The following is a 17,330-nucleotide window of genomic DNA, read 5'->3' as shown; positions in this document are numbered from 1 at the left end:
GGTTCCATTGTATGTACAAAAGACGCTCACTTTCCACCTTGGCATACATATTAACTATAAATTGATGAAAAAGTTGCCTATATTGTAAAATGTTGTTAGAAAACCCATGTCTGATCATTATTTGGTACAGGAAAGATGTATATCTTTGTACCGTGTTAGCCAGTAGATAGAAAAATATTCAGAATTGAGAGTTCTCAGTGGTTGATACCTTTTAATGGCTAACTGAAAAGATGGTAACACATTGCAAGCTTTCGAGACTACTCAGGTCTCTTCTTCAGGCTAGGCTAATACAAAATCTGAAGAGTCACATATTTATGCACAATACAACACAGAAAGAATGCAATGGATAAGACAAGTGACGTGAAGCAGAACTATCAATATGGGAGAGGGAGAAACATAAATATTGGACCAGTACATAGATAAGGAGTCCGGATGTTTTATAGTCCTCTGATTGGGGTCTCCTAATGTGTTGTGATGCCCCCACCAGGTCTTGAAAGCAAATTCCTTAATTGATGTAAAAAGACATAAATCCATGCGACACATTCATTCCAGCACTGAGAGTGTCAAAGGTCGTCATAAATTTATACTCACAGACCCTCCTGTCTCTCTGAGATGTGAAGTTACCTTTCAATACCAGTAATTTCATATCCATGGTGTTGTTGTGATCAGGCATACAAAAATGTTTTGCCACAGGTAGATCCATTCTTTTTTCTCTTATTGTGTGACGATGAGCATTCATCCTTGTTCTAAGCTTTTGCCCTGTCTCCCCCACATACAGACCCCCAGTTGGACATTTAGTACAAATAATTAAGTACACCACATTAGATGTAATGCAGCTGAAAGTACCTGGGATGTTGTAGTCCTGATGTGAGTTGGGGATCTTTATCTTGTCTGTGGTCATTATAAATGGACAAGTTTTACATTTTTTCTGGTTGCAAGGAAAGGTTCCTGCAGATATTGGAGAGGATAGGGATCTTCTGACAATGATGCTTCTTAAATTTGGGGGCTGCCTAAAACACAGCAGTGGGGGGTCTGGAAAAATGGATTGTAATCGGGCATCTTTTTGTAGTAAAGGTTGTAATTTCCGTGCAGCTCCCCTTAGCACTTCCAGATTTGGGTTGTAGGTGACTACTAGAGGCACCCGGTTATTTTCTTCTTTAGCTTTGTAATGTAGCAGGTGATTCCTTGACATTCTGGTGGCTCTTGTAATTTGGTTTTCAATTGTTCTTGTATGGTAGCCCTGATTCAAAAAGGTCTTTTTGAGGCGACCAAGGTGTTTGTCTCTATCCATGGGTTTGAAACATATAGGATTGTATCTGATGGCTTGGCTATAGATAATAGAGTTCTTTATGTGTTTTGGATGGAAACTGTCCCATTTAAGGTATGTTGGACGGTCGATTGGCTTTTGATACAGGGATGTCTCTATTTCATTGTTTTTTAGCTTAATGATGGTGTCCAAAAAGTTAATCTCAGTGCTGGAGTAGTTGAGTGTTAAATTGATGGTGGGATGAAATTGATTAAACTGTTCGTGGAACTGTGCCAGTCTCTTGTAGATCAGCATCAGTCCCTGAATAAACTAGCAGCAATAGGTCCTCTACCAGAAGGAACCATCCTGGCCACCATGGATGTGGAATCTTTGTACTCTAATATCCCCCACCAAGATGGATTAAATGCCTGCAAATTCTTCATGGAAAACACAGGGACTGATGCTGATGCTGTGGTGAAACTTATAAAATTCATCCTCACCCACAATTACTTTGAATTTGACAACAAGATCTATCTACAAGAGACTGGCACAGCTATGGGAAGTAAAATGGCTCCACATTATGCAAATCTTTTCATGGCCAAGCTTGAAACCGACTTTTTGTCCTCATGCCCCTTCAGGCCCCTGGCCTACTACCGCTTCATTGATGATATTTTAATCATCTGGACGGAGTCTGAGCAACAGCTAAAGACGTTCCACGAACAGTTTAATCAATTTCATCCCACCATCAATTTAACACTCAACTACTCCAGCACTGAGATTAACTTTTTGGACACCATCATTAAGCTAAAAAACAATGAAATAGAGACATCCCTGTATCAAAAGCCAGTCGACCGTCCAACATACCTTAAATGGGACAGTTTCCATCCAAAACACATAAAGAACTCTATTATCTATAGCCAAGCCATCAGATACAATCGTATATGTTCCAACCCCATGGATAGAGACAAACACCTTGGTCGCCTCAAAAAGACCTTTGTGAATCAGGGCTACCATCCAAAAACAATTGAAAACCAAATTACAAGAGCCACCAGAATGTCAAGGAATCACCTGCTACATTACAAAGCTAAAGAAGAAAATAACCGGGTGCCTCTAGTAGTCACCTACAACCCAAATCTGGAAGTGCTAAAGGGAGCTGCACGGAAATTACAACTTTTACTACAAAAAGATGCCCGATTACAATCCATTTTTCCAGACCCCCCACTGCTGTGTTTTAGGCAGCCCCCAAATTTAAGAAGCATCATTGTCAGAAGATCCCTGTCCTCTCCAACATCTGCAGGAACCTTTCCTTGCAACCAGAAAAAATGTAAAACTTGTCCATTTATAATGACCACAGACAAGATAAAGATCCCCAACTCACATCAGGACTACAAGATCCCAGGTACTTTCAGCTGCATTACATCTAATGTTGTGTACGTAATTATTTGTACTAAATGTCCAACTGGGGGTCTGTATGTGGGGGAGACAGGGCAAAAGCTTAGAACAAGGATGAATGCTCATCGTCACACAATAAGAGAAAAAAGAATGGATCTACCTGTGGCAAAACATTTTTGTATGCCTGATCACAACAACACCATGGATATGAAATTACTGGTATTGAAAGGTAACTTCACATCTCAGAGAGACAGGAGGGTCTGTGAGTATAAATTTATGACGACCTTTGACACTCTCAGTGCTGGAATGAATGTGTCGCATGGATTTATGTCTTTTTACATCAATTAAGGAATTTGCTTTCAAGATTTCAAGACCTGGTGGGGGCATCACAACACATTAGGAGACCCCAATCAGAGGACTATAAAACATCCGGACTCCTTATCTATTTACTGGCCCAATATTTATGTTTCTCCCTTTCCCATATTGATAGTTCTGCTTCACGTCACTTGTCTTATCCATTGCATTCTTTCTGTGTTGTATTGTGCATAAATATGTGACTCTTCAGATTTTGTATTAGCCTAGCCTGAAGAAGAGACCTGAGTAGTCTCGAAAGCTTGCAATGTGTTACCATCTTTTCAGTTAGCCATTAAAAGGTATCAACCACTGAGGACTCTCAATACTGAATATATTTCATTATTTGGTAGGCATAAAAGTCCATAGCTGATATATATTTTTTTTTTTTGCCCTATCAGTCTTGGGATCAGTCTGTGTTAAATTAAAGTGATAGCCATTTTGGCCATTTCAAAATATTATCGAATATTGCAGAGCATCATATGAGCTATGTGTTTCTGAAATGCATTGAAGATTGTCGCTTCATCGCTGAATAATTATATCTCGGCTTTGAAAGTCCTGTCCATCCATTACAATAGTTACTTCGTTAACAGTGAGAGAATTAAATCGCCTTTTATGCTCTCCAACCGGTGTCTTGTCTGCTCTTATTACAACTTGATATTCATGACTTGGCATTCTTTCTAAGGCTATTTTGAAAAGGTTTACTGACTGATTGTGCTGATGGAAAAATCTTTGCAAATTCAACACAATCTCTTTTTTTGTCTCAAGTATAGCTTCACAATGTCTATCAGCCTGCATTTGTTCGGCTCCCAAAAAATACATTTGTAAAAACTTTGGATCTTCATTTGCTACAGGAAGTATTGAACCGATTTTGTGATATATTTGGCCCTGGACTTTAAAAGTTGGTATAAATCCTGCTTCCTGGAGTCTAGCTGTTGTAGAAAGGATGTCATCTGGAAAGATTAATTGTATCTCCTAATATTTTGCAGGAAATACTTGGACTCGGGAGTTGTTCCTGACATGTATGAAAGAAGTGGTTCAGGAGGTACATCTAAGGGTGGCAAACTGACTTTGCCATTTGAGCAGCACATACCAGGCGATTCCAAGTTAAATTTCTTTGCTTCAGCCTGCCTTATCTGAGTCTTGTGAAGACGACATTCCCGTTGCTCTAATGTCTCAGCTGCCTTACATTTAGCCTGTCTCATCTGTTTCTTTCCTAGCCGTGAGTCATGTTGTTCACTTGTCACAGCTCTTTGACACAATTTTGCTTTCTTAAGCTTTTAGATGAACTTGCCCAATAGATGGTCGTTTTTTGGGTGGCATTTTAAAAACAGTCCTAAGAATTATGACTAGTGTTGAGCGATACCGTTCGATACCCAAAAATATCGTATCGGATGGTATCGCCCGATACGAAAAAAATATCGGGTATCGCCGATTCCGATACCGGAAGTCCCATTCAAGTCAATGGGACTTCCGGTATCGGAATTAAAAAAAGCCCTTTATTTCCTTGTTGGCTAATTCTACATAATTGAAAACAAATAAGAATCATGTAGAATGTATTGTGGGAGGTGGAGGAGACATTAAAGGCATAGTGGTTTATTCAAATCACATGGCATAGCATTAATTCCAATTTTTTTTTTCAAGACGTTCAGAGTTAAAATGATATTGACTATGTTAACTTTTTTATATTTTGTCAGATATGTACTGTATGTTTCACAACTTCCATGCTCTTCATCTTCTTTTGTACTTCTCCCACACTTTCTCCTTCATGATCCGCAGCAGTAGCATTTTTTTCATCAACTTTTTCTTCACCTTATTCATCTTCTTCTTCTTCATCTTCTTCCCATTAATTTTTTTTTTTCCATTTTTCATATTCTTCTTATTCAGCTATTATTAATTTTCATATGCTATTTCTTCATCTTCTTCCTATTCTTCTTTTTCTTCATTTTGTTATGGTGACAGGCATTCCTGTAGTACTTATCTATAAAAGTTATAAGATTACACCTTACATTCTGCCTGTCACAAAAGATTTACAACAGGATTTGTCCGCGTTCAGTTTGGCCTGCAGCAGCAGGCATTTTACAAGGGCACCACGAGGAGGAACGGACTCAACCCCATTTACTGCTTAGTCTTCTTCTGCTTATAATTTTGATTTCTTCTATGATAATTTTTAGTCTTATGCTTAATGTTCTTCTGCTTTCTGTTCTTCTGCTTTTGCTTCTTCTGCTTCTTGTTCTTCTGTCTTTTGTTCTGCATCTTGGTGGTTGTCTTCATGTTCTTTGTCCTCTTGGTCATATTATTTAGGGTCATATTTCTGGTCTTCTTTGGTGTGGTCTTCAGGGTTGTCGTCATCAGGGTCGTCGTCATGGAGATCAATAAGGATTACCAAAGACAATTTCAAAAAGCTTGATCTTGGAAATGTAGCAGAAGGTACAAGAAGGCTGAGAAACTGGCGCGAACCAGCTGACAGTACTGGAACCCGTAGTGGCAGCAGAAGGAACAAGAGCCAATGGCACTACTGAGGAAGAGCTGACGGTGCTGGACCTCGGTTACTAGGCAGGAGGTACCTGTGCTAGAAAGCACTACCAAGGACCTGCTGACGTTGCTGGACCTCGGATACTGAGATGGAGGCACCTAGGCCAAAGGCTCTGGCGAAAACCAGCTGACAGTGCTGGCACCCGGATGGGTAGCAGAAGGAACAAGAGCCAATGGCACTACCGAGGACCAACTGACGGTGCTGGACCACGGTTACTAAGCAGAAGGTACCTGTGCTAAAAAGCACTACCAAGGACCAGCTGATGGTGCTGGACTTCGGATACCAAGATGGAGGCACCTAGACCAAAGGCTTTGGCGAGAACCAGCTGACAGTGCTGGCACCCGAATGGGTAGCAGAAGGAACAAGAGCCAATGGCACTACCGAAGACCAACTGACGGTGCTGGACCACGGTTACTAAGCAGAAGGTACCTGTGCTAAAAAGCACTACCAAGGACCAGCTGACGGTGCTGGACTTCGGATACCGAGATGGAGGCACCTAGGCCAAAGGCTCTGGCGAGAACCAGCTGACAGTGCTGGAACCCGGGTGGGTAGCAGAAGGTACCCATCCAAAGCAAAGTAGCCAGGCCGCAAGCCGGCCGCAGGTGCCGAAACCCACAGTCCTACAGGGGGTCCATGTCCGATTGGCACTACAGATCCAGCCTTCAGTGCCAGTTCCGGCAGCCCACATAGGAGTCACCTAAACTGCAGGCACCGTAGAGTCGGCTAACCCGGCCGCAAGACGACAGGACAATGGATTGGTGGCATAGTGACCTTGACACTACCCGGAAACAGCAGGCGTGCTGAAAACAGGCTGGGCAACAGGGAGTACCCGTGCCAAAGACACTGCCGAGAACCAGCTGACGGTGCTGGAACCAAGATGGGTAGCAAAAGCTACAAGAGCCAATGGCACTACCGAGGAACAGCTGACGGTGCTGGACCACGGTTACTAGGCAGGAGGTACCTGTGCTAGAAAGCACTACCAAGGACCAGCTGACGGTGCTGGACCTTCGGATACCGAGATGGAGGCACCTAGGCCAAAGGCTCTGGCGAGAAACAGCTGACAGTGCTGGAACCCGGGTGGGTAGCTGAAGGTACCCATCCAAAGCAAAGTAGCCAGGCCGCAAGCCGGCCGCAGGTACCGAAACCCACAGTCCTACAGGGGGTCCATGTCCGATTGGCACTACAGATCCAGCCTTCAGTGCCAGTTCCGGCAGCCCACATAGGAGTCACCTAAACTGCAGGCACCGTAGAGTCGGCTAACCCGGCCGCAAGATGACAGGACAACTGATTGGTGGCATAGTGACCTTGACACTACCCGGAAACAGCTGGTGTGCTAGAACCAGGCTGGGCAACAGGGAGTACCCGTGCCAAAGACACTGCCGAGCACCAACTGGCATTGTTGGAGCCCAGGGACAATCATGGTGTAGGCCGAGCCTACTTGGCGGTAGTTTTAGCTTGTTTGTAGGCTACAACAGACTGTCAACGTGCTCCAATTAGGCATCTGTCTCCACTCTGTTTCCAGGATTTAACGTGACCACCAACACCGCCAGTTAATGTGTACAGTAGCCGTCTGCCCAATCCACACGTGTTCCTGTGTTACTGGGGTTCTGTAATGTCAGCAGATCCCCTGATGTGTGTCTGCCAATGTCTCCTGCTCTGTCCACATTCCCACCACTTGCAGTGGGAAGGTGGACAGCGCAGGAGACAGTGCCGGACACACATTGGGGGATCAGCTCACGTTACAGAGCACCAGCAACACAGGAACAAGTGTGGAATGCGTGGACGGCAACTGTGAGCAGGAACTGGCGGTGTTGGAGGTCAGGGGAAATACTAGAGACAGAGTGGAGACAGAGGCCAAATCAGAGAATGTTTAAATCAGAAGTAGTTACAATTTGGAGGCAGCAGCACTTTGCCCTCCACACAGCAGGGGATCAGCTGACGTTACCGACCCCCACTTTCACATGAACGAGTGTTTTTTTCTGTGCGGACAGCACTTCCGAGCACCAACTGGCGTTGTTGGAGCCCAGGGACAATCATGGTGCAGGCCGAGGCCTACTAGGAGCCAGGTGTAAATCGGAGGTATTTTGACTGTGGAGGGAGCAGGACACTTTGCCCTCCACACACCAGGGGATCAGCTGACGTTACCGAACCCCACTTTCACATGAACAAGTGTTTTTTTCTGTGTGGACAGCACTTCCGAGCACCAACTGGCGTTGGAGCCCAAGGACAATCATGGTGTAGGCAGAGGCCTACTTGGTGGCAGTTTTAGCTTGTTTGTAGGCTACAACAGACTGTCAACGTGCTCCAATTAGGCATCTGTCTCCACTCTGTTTCCAGGATTTCACGTGACCACCAACACCGCCAGTTTATGCGTACAGTAGCCGTCTGCCCAATCCACACGTGGTCCTGTGTTGCTGGGGTTCTGTAATGTCAGCAGATCCCCTGATGTGTGTCTGCCACTTTCTCCTGCTCTGTCCACATTCCCACCACTTGTAGTGGGAAGGTGGACAGCGCAGGAGACAGTGCCGGACACACATTGGGGGATCTGCTCATGTAACAGAACACCAGGAACACAGGAACAAGTGTGGAATGCGTGGACGGCAACTGTGAGCAGGAACTGGCGGTGTTGGAGGTCAGGGGAAATACTAGAGACAGAGTGGAGACAGAGGCCAAATCACAGAATGTTTAAATCAGAAGTAGTTACAATTTGGAGGCAGCAGCAGTTTGCCCTCCACACAGCAGGGGATCAGCTGACGTTACCGACCCCCACTTTCACATGAACTAGTGTTTTTTTCTGTGCGTACAGCACTTCTGAGCACCAACTGGCGGTGTCGGAGCCCAGGTAAAATCAGGTAGTAGGCTGAGGCCTACTTGGTGGCAGTTTTCGATTGTTTCTACACTACTACTAACTGTCAACGTACTCCAATTAGGCCTCTGGCTTCACTCTGTTTCGAGTATTTCCTCTGGCTTTCAACCACGCCAGTTGCTGCTCTGACATGCCGTCTGCACAACCAACACTTGTTCCTGTGTTACTGGGGTTCTGTAACAGCAACTTCTCCCTAGAGGTGAGTCAGGCAATGTCTCCTGCTCTGCCCAGTTTTCACTACAAGTAGTGGGAATGTAGACAAAGCAGGAGACATTGCCGGACTCACTTCTGGAGATGAGCAGATGTTACAGGACCCAGGTAACACAGGAACAAGTGTTGATTGTGCAGACGGCACTTGAGAGCAGAAACAGGCGGTGTTGTAGGCCGGAGGAAATACTCAAAACAGAGTGGAGACAGAGGGCAAATCAGAAAACATATTAAATCAGAGGTAGTCAGAAGTTGTAGGCAGCAGGAGAGTTTGCCGAACACACAGCAGGGGATCAGCTGACGTTACCGAACCCCACTTACACATGAGCGAGTGTTTTGTCTGTGTGGACAGCACTTCTGAGCAACAATGGGCGTTGCTGTAGCCCAGGAAATAAAGTTCAGGTCATAGAAACATGAACACAACAGGAGACCTGGATCCTGTTGCCAGCCAATTATTTATTCTGGAAGAGGACGGGCAAATTCAGGTGAGATCCAGGCCTTGTTCATTTTCACAAAAGTAAGCCGGTCAACATTATCGGCGGATAGTCGCGTGCGACGGTCTGTTACCACACCACCAGCAGCACTAAAGACACGTTCCGATAATACACTGGCAGCAGGGCAAGCCAGCACCTCCAATGCCTACTGGCTAAGCTCTGGCCATGTATCCAGCTTAGAGACCCAATACTTGAACGGGGAAGAGCCGTCTGGGAGTACATTAACAGGGCAAGACAAGTAGTCTGTCACCATCTGACGGAAACGTTGCCTCCTGCTGACTGGAGCCGTCTGTGATGGTGTAGCTGTTTGTGGCGGTCCCACAAAACTTTTCCACATTTGGGCCATACTGGCCTTGCCTTGTCCTGCGGCACTGCCTCTGCTACCTCTTTGTGCAGAGCTTCCTCCACTGCCTCTACCCACATGGCTGCTTTGAAAAGCACTACCAGCAACACTTGCGGGGGAATGGAGAACATGATGGCCTGCACAAGTGTTTCTTGGTACTCCCGCATTTTACGCTCCCGATTCAACTGTGGTATGAGGCTTTGTAAGTTGTCCCGGTAGCGAGGATCTAAGAGGGTGTACACCCAATAATCAGCCGTGTGGAGAATGTTGGCGATGCGGCGGTCATTTAACAAACACTGCAGCATGAAATCAACCATGTGCTGCAGACTGCCAACTGGACCGGAAACGCTGTCCCCAGCTTGAGGCAGCATCTCAGCCTGCTCAGCATCACCCCACCCTCGCTGTACACACTGACTACTAGAGCCTTGTGTACCTCCCTCCTCTGGAGAGATGTGTTCCTCCTCCTCCATTGACTCCTCGTCATCCTCCTCACTAAGTGTCCCCTGCCTGGGCCTTTGTGTGGAAGCACGTTGCGCAGACTTGCCAGAAGCAGATGGCATTTCTGACTCCTCATCCTCGACCTCTTCAAAAACCTCCTCACTTAGTGCTTGTAAGGTTTTTTGAAGCAGACAGATAAGGGGGACAGTCATGCTGACTAGTGCATCATCTGCACTGGCTATCCACGTGGAGTCATCGAAGGCACGCAAAACTTGGCAGATGTCCCTCATAGTGGCCCACTCAGTGGTGGTGAAGTGTGTCCGGCGCACAGTGCGACTTGTTTGCGCCTGATGCAGCTGGTACTCCATTACTGCTGCCTGCTGCTCACACAACCGCTCCAACATATGTAACGTTGAATTCCACATGGTGGGGAGGTCACATATGATGCGATGTTCTGGCAGGCGGAATCGGCGTTGCAGAGATGCAATGCGCGATCTTGCCATGCTGGAACGCCGCAAGTGAGCACACTCTAGGCGAACCTTGTGCAGCAGTGCATCAAGATCCGGATAGTCCCTCAGAAAGCTCTGCATGACCAAATTGAGCACGTGTGCCATACATGGTATGTGAGTGAGGTTGCCTAGGCCCAGAGCTGCCACTAGACTTCGGCCATTGTCACTCACTACCAAACCTGGCTGGAGATTCGCTGGCACAAACAACACATCGCTCTCCTGCTTGATGGCATTCCAGAGCTCCTGTGCTGTGTGGCTCCGATTCCCCAAAGAAATTAATTTAAGGACGGCCTGTTGACGTTTGGCCACACCTGTGCTCATATCTGGCCTAACAGGCTCATGCAGTGCTGATTCCGAGGAACTAGAGTAGGAGGAGGACTCAATATGTACAGACTGCATTCCTGCAATCCTTGGAGTTGGCAGAATACGTACAGAGCCACTCTCCAGATCTGTACCCGGCTCCACAACATTGACCCAATGGGCAGTGAGGGAAAGGTATCATCCCTGTCCATGGCTACTGGTCCACGCATCGGTGGTCAGGTAGACCTTGCTACTGACGGCGTTTAGTAGCGCATTTTTAATTTTTCCCTCCACATGCTTTTGCAGGGCAGGGACGGCTTGCCTGCTGAAATAAAAGTAGCTGGGCACATTGTATTGTGGAACTGCCAATGACATCAAGTTCCGGAAGGTGTCAGTCTCCACCAGCCTGAATGACAGCATCTCAAGGGCCAGTAGTTTGGCAATGCTGGCATTCAGAGCCAGTGCTCGGGGATGGTTTGCCGAGTATGGCCGCTTTTTCTCCCATGCCTGTGCTACCGATTGCTGGTGAGTGGCCTGGGAGTGTGCTGATGACTGAGAACGTGGTTCAGTGGGTGGAATTTCAATGGGTCTCTGGACAACAGTGGCAGAGGTTCTTCCATGGTGTTCCAGTGAGGAAGCCGAACCAGCTGTGTGCGAGCTGGAGGAAGAGGCCCCAACACGAGCTGAAGAGGTGGTAGGTGCTGCTGAAGGTTGGCCTACATCTTCAGTGTGTCTGTGTAACTCCACCTCGTGCTTGGTACGCACATGTTTCCACATATTTGTGGTATTGAGGTTGCTCACATTTTTCCCTCGTTTAACTTTCTGATGACACAGCTTGCATTTGACAAAGCAAATGTCATCTGCAACTGTGTCAAAAAAGACCACACACTGCAAGTCCCTCTTCTTCACGCTCTAGAATGCTGCTTGGCTGGCCACCTCTTTCCAAGCCAACAGATTCTGAGAACAGAAGTAAAGATTGAGATGGCTCCTGTCCAGGGCTCTCAGACTGCCTGGGCAATTTGGCAGGTGGTGAAGAGACAGATGGTTGCTCTTCAGTGCTCTGGCCCTGGGAGGATGCGGAAGTCATTGAAGTGGATGCATTAGCTGCCATCCATCCGACAACGACTTCAATTTGTTCGTCACGCAGCAGTGGGGTACGGCGAGGTCCTACAAAGCTGCGCATGAATGACTGTTGCCTGGTAAAAGTGGGGGATGCCGGGTCACTGGTGGCCGCAGCAGACACCGAATCCCCACGTCCTCTCCCTGCTGAAGCCCCCCATCCTCTCCCTGCTGAAACTCCATAGCCACAACCACGTGCCTTACTCCCTGCCTTCTTCATCTTGGTAGACTGATAAAGATAGGCAGAAAAGTAAAAAAGGGGGGCTTAGTGTTCTTATTCCTGAACACCTGCTAACCAGTATAAGAAACACTAATTTGGCTAAGAGTGTGTGTACTACACTTTAATATGATCTAATGTGGCCTACACAACTCTAAAGTGGAGTGTTTGGTGAACTTTATTTCCTTTTTTTGGGGGGGGAAAAATAAAAGGATGTGACCAAAGTTTGAAAGCTATAGTATCACAAACTTTTTGGAGCGATTACAATGCAGGAAGCTAACCTACAATGCAATTGATGAGGCTCCAAAAAATAGGGTGATACTAGTCTGGCTGGCCCTGAAGGGCACAAGCCAGCAAAAAGGCTCCTCTATCTAATCCTATATAGTGTTTGAAACCAACCAATGACAATGGATGCGGATGGAAGCACACTAATATAGGAGCAAAAATCTGGACAAATTAGCTGCAAAAAAAGGACTATGTATGAGGCAGTGACGCACAGTGAGCAGACTACAACCAGCGGTGGCTGTAGAACACACTGCAATGTGAGCTGCACTCACACACAGAGAGACCTATCAGACAGCCAAAAACAGTGCAGAGAAATGGGCTATAGCACTGAAAGGCTGCTGAAAGGCTCCGCTGTCCACTCCTTTAGTGTTTGCAACCAACGTATATGGATACGTATGGAAGCACACTATACAGGAGAAAAAAAAAGCAGCAATAAAAGAAAAATGTGTATGAGGCAGAGACACACGCTGGGCGGCCTACAAGCAGATGTGCCTGCAGGACACACTACACAGCATGGGTCTGCACTCACACAGCCCTTGCAGACAGCTATTAAAACAGCGCTGCTGGGCTACAAAAATGCTACAGTGGTGGATTATGTAGTCTGGGTAGAGCAATAGATATGTTTGATGATCACTATTTCTAACTGCCCCTCACAGTCTTCAACAGCAGCCTGTCCCTAACTGAATTCACAGCAGAGTGAACCCGAAATGGCGGCTGCTGCGGTTTTTATAGTGCATCATGACATAATTTCAGCAGCCAATCACAGCCATGCCAGTAGTTAACATGCCTACATGCCTAACAGGATGTGCCTACACTTCTGAGGATCCCCATTGGCTGAATCAAATCGAGCGGGCTCCTAGCATTATGGGAACTTCCGATTCCGGTATTCAATATGAAAAAAGTATCGGAACTAAGTATCGGAATTCCGATACAGCGAATATCGGCCGATACCCGATACTTGCGGTATCGGAATGCTCAACACAAATTATGACCCTTTAGTATTCACCTGACACTGATAAGAGATGTAATAGGATGAATAGTAAATACAGAGCAGCCTTCACATAGTATTACTATGACTTGAAGGAGCTCACATCTCAGTAATGAAAACTGCCTCACAGGCAGACTTGTCTAGTTGCCCATAGCAACCAATCAGAGCTCAGCTTTCACTTTACCTCAGCAGCTTCAGTGATGAAAGCTCCCTGTGTAGTAAGTAATAATGACAATCTTACTATGAGGCGTTTTCACCTGACCAATATTGCTGCTCAGTAATGTTTGTCTGTGTGCGTAGGGTGCATCTATCTGAGTGTGTTTGCATGCCTGTGTGGTCCTTGTGTGCGTTGGTGTGTGTGTGTGGTGTGCATGTGGTGTTTATGCGGTGGTGTTTTGGTATTTGTGGGGTGGTGTTTGTGTTGTGTGCATCTAGAGTGGTCTGGTGTTTGTGTGGTGTGTTGTGGCATTTGTGTGGTGTTGTGCTTGTGGGTTGGTGTATGTGTGCTGTCTGTGTGATGTTTGTATGGTGTTTTTGAAATGTTTGTGTGTTGTGTGTGGTGGTGCTGCCCCTTTAGCAGCGACTCTTTGGCACTGTCGCTATAATCCGTCCCTGTCAGTCACAACTGTTGTTTTCCCCTCAGCACTTTTACTTTCACCTTCATATTTCTCCATTATATGTATAGGGCCTAACTTTGGGGGCCACAATCTCATGACGGGGGGAAGCTAGCGAGACTTAATGTGCACAGTATTCTGCTGCAGTGGGTGGAGAGGGGGCATGCCAAATTTCACCCAAATCGGGGGGAGAACTGTGGGTTTGTATACAGCAGGCTACTACAGATTTCACATTTCCCTATTACATGCATAGGGGCTAACTTCGGGGGCCCCAATTTTATGACGGGGGGACACTAGCGAGATGTAACGTGCAAAGTATTCTGCTCCTGTGGGTGGAGAGGGGGTGTGCCAAATTTCACCCAAATCGGGAGAGAACTGTGGATTTGTATAGAGCGGGCTACGACAGATTTTGAGTTTTATATATGTAGATGTGTTAACATACACTATACTACACCAAAAAAAATCTTTATGCAAGAATTCGGTAACTTGATGCTTAAGCCCTTAGTGACAGAGCCAATTTGGTACTTAATGACCAGGTAAATTTTTACAATTGTGACCACTGTCATTTTATGAGGTTATAGCTCTAGAACGCATCAACGTATCCCATTCTGAGATTGCTTTTTTCGTGACATACATTACGTCATGTTAGTGGAAAATTTATTTGATAGAACTTGCATTTATTTATTGAAGTAACAGAAATTTGGCAAAAATTTTGTCAATTTTACAATTTTCAAACTTTTTATTTTTGTACCCTTATATCAGAGAGTGATATCACACAAAATAACATAAACAGTATTGTGAGGAAAGAGGGAGACACAAGCGCAATATAGGGTCTTATCCCACAAATAAAGTAAGCGGTTTGACAAAAAACTGCTCACCTGGTAGTAGGTATTCAAAGCATGTATAGATAAGGGCTGCTGCAGATCCACAAGTCGGTCACCAACTATCTGAAACAGAGCTCTGCAAAGGAATACGTGGATTTCGTCCGCCCTGCCCAAATGATGAAATTCCAGAAGGTTGATAAAGTTTGACAGTGGTTTATTCTACGCATTTCAAGGGTTTTTGCAACCTCTTCTTCAGGAAATACCACATGGAAAATTAAAAATCACATATATACTGAGCAAGAAAAGCAAATCTCGGACACGAACTCCTAAAGATATGCCTCAGCTTCCTCCAGATGTGCTGAATTAGAATAAGGGAAAAAAAAAAAAAAGGGAATCACTCATCTCCTTCCCACTCTGCCACTGAGCTTTGGCAGATGAGTGATTCCCTTTTTTTTTCCCCTTATTCTAATTCATCATTAAATAGGAATAATAAGCCGAACCTAAGTTTTAAAAAAATATATATATTTTTTATTTTTTATTAATAAAACATTTATTTTTAATTGATTAAAATTTAGAGCCTTACAATTTAATTTTTAACTAATGGTTTATTTCAACATATGTCTCTTCCACATTAGATACACTTGCAGGAACTAGTTAGTATAGCCGAATAGTCTAATTGTCAGGCAGCACATCTGGAGGAAGCTGAGGCATATCTTTAGGAGTTCGTGTCCGAGATTTGCTTTTCTTGCTCAGTATATATGTGTTTTTAAATTTTCCATATATTTTTTTTTTTTCCTTTTTGTTCAACAACCTGTGAAATTAAAATAGACATGTCAATATAAGAACAGCTTCTAACTGTTACTATGAATTTTTATACTGTTTGCTAGCTATGAACTTTGACATGTGTCATCTGACTGTTTGGAGCTCATTTTTTTGAAATCTGTGTGCACTTAATGCACCACCCATGTATGGTTCATGTGGTATTTCCTGAAGAAGAGGTTGCAAAAAACCTTGAAACGCATAGAATAAACCACTGTCAAACTTTATTAACCTTCTGGAATTTCATCATTTGGGCAGCGCGGACGAAATCCACGTACAATATTCCTTCGCAGAGCTCTGTTACAAAATAACAAAAATGACATAAACAACATTTCCCACATGTCAACTTTGCATCAGCACAATTTTGGAAACATTTTTTTTTGCTAGGACATTATAAGGGTTAAAAGTTGACCAAGGATTGCTCATTTTTCCAACAAAATCTGCAAAACCATTTTTTTTTAGGGACCACCTCACAGTGAAGTGAGTTTGGGAGGTCAATATAGCAGAAATACCCAAAAGTGACACCAGTCTAAAAACTCCACCCCTCAAGGTACACAAAGCCACATTTAAGAAATTTATTAACTCTTCAGGTGCTTCACGAGAACTAAAGCAATATGGAAGGAAAAAATGAACATTTTACTTTCACAAAAATTTACTTTGGAACCAAATGTTTATTTTCATAAGGGTATCAGGAGTAATGGACCACAAAATTTGTTGTGCAATTTCTGCTGAGTACGCCGATACCCCATATGTGGGGGAAAGCCACTGTTCAGGTGCATGGCAGGGCACAGATGGGAGGGAGCACCATTTGACTTTTTGAACACAAAATTCGCTGGAATCAATGGTGGCACCATGTCGCGTTTGGAGACCCCTAATGTACCTAAACAGTGGACACCCCCAATTCTAACTCCAACCCTAACCCCGACACACCCTTAACACTAATACCAACCTTAACCATAACCCTAATCCCGACACACCTCTAGCCCTAATCCCAACCCTAACCATAACCCTAACCACAAACCTAACCCTAACATACCCATAACCCTAACTCTAGCCCAACCCTAACTTTAGCCCAACCCTAACTTTAGCCCAACCCTAACCCTAGCCAAATTCTAACCCTAGCCCAACCCTAACTTTACTACAACTCTAACTTTAGCCCAACTCTAACCCTAATTGAAAAATGGAAATAAATACATTTTATTATTTTATTTTTTACCTAAATAAGGGGGTGATAAAGGGGGGTTTGATTTACTATTTTTTTTTAATTTGAGCACTGTGATAGGGTCTATCACAGTGATCATAATGAACCAATAGGAAAAATTTCTTACTGTTGCAGGTTGCCGGCCGGCAGATGTCGGCGGGCGCACTATGCATGCGCCGCCGTTTTCTTACCGGAAGAAGACACTGGCGGCAGGGAGACTTCGCAGGGGTTATAAGGACTCTGGAGGTACCAGGGGGATCATGTGATCCAATTTCTTTCACATCAGAGAAAAGAGAAATTAAATGGGAAATAAGACTTTTTTTGTGGTCGCCGTTTTTACGTTAAGGCCGGGGTCACACTGGCGATTAAAACGGACGAATGCAATGCGATAAAAAATTGCATTGCATTCGTCCCAATGTTATTCTATGGGGCAGCTCACATCATGCGATTTTTGATCGGATCCGATCCTCGGACCGAGACAATCGCAGCATGCTGCCATTGTCACCGATTTTCGGATCAGATTCGACAATGCAAGTCTATGGGGGCGTGAAAAAATTGGATTGCAAACGGACCCAATGTGT

Source organism: Dendrobates tinctorius, unplaced genomic scaffold (genome assembly GCF_039654945.1).
Source record: "Dendrobates tinctorius isolate UK_male_01 unplaced genomic scaffold, ASM3965494v1 ptg000086l, whole genome shotgun sequence".
NCBI classification, from domain to species: domain Eukaryota; kingdom Metazoa; phylum Chordata; class Amphibia; order Anura; family Dendrobatidae; genus Dendrobates; species Dendrobates tinctorius.
Note: the sequence above shows the minus strand (reverse complement) of the source record.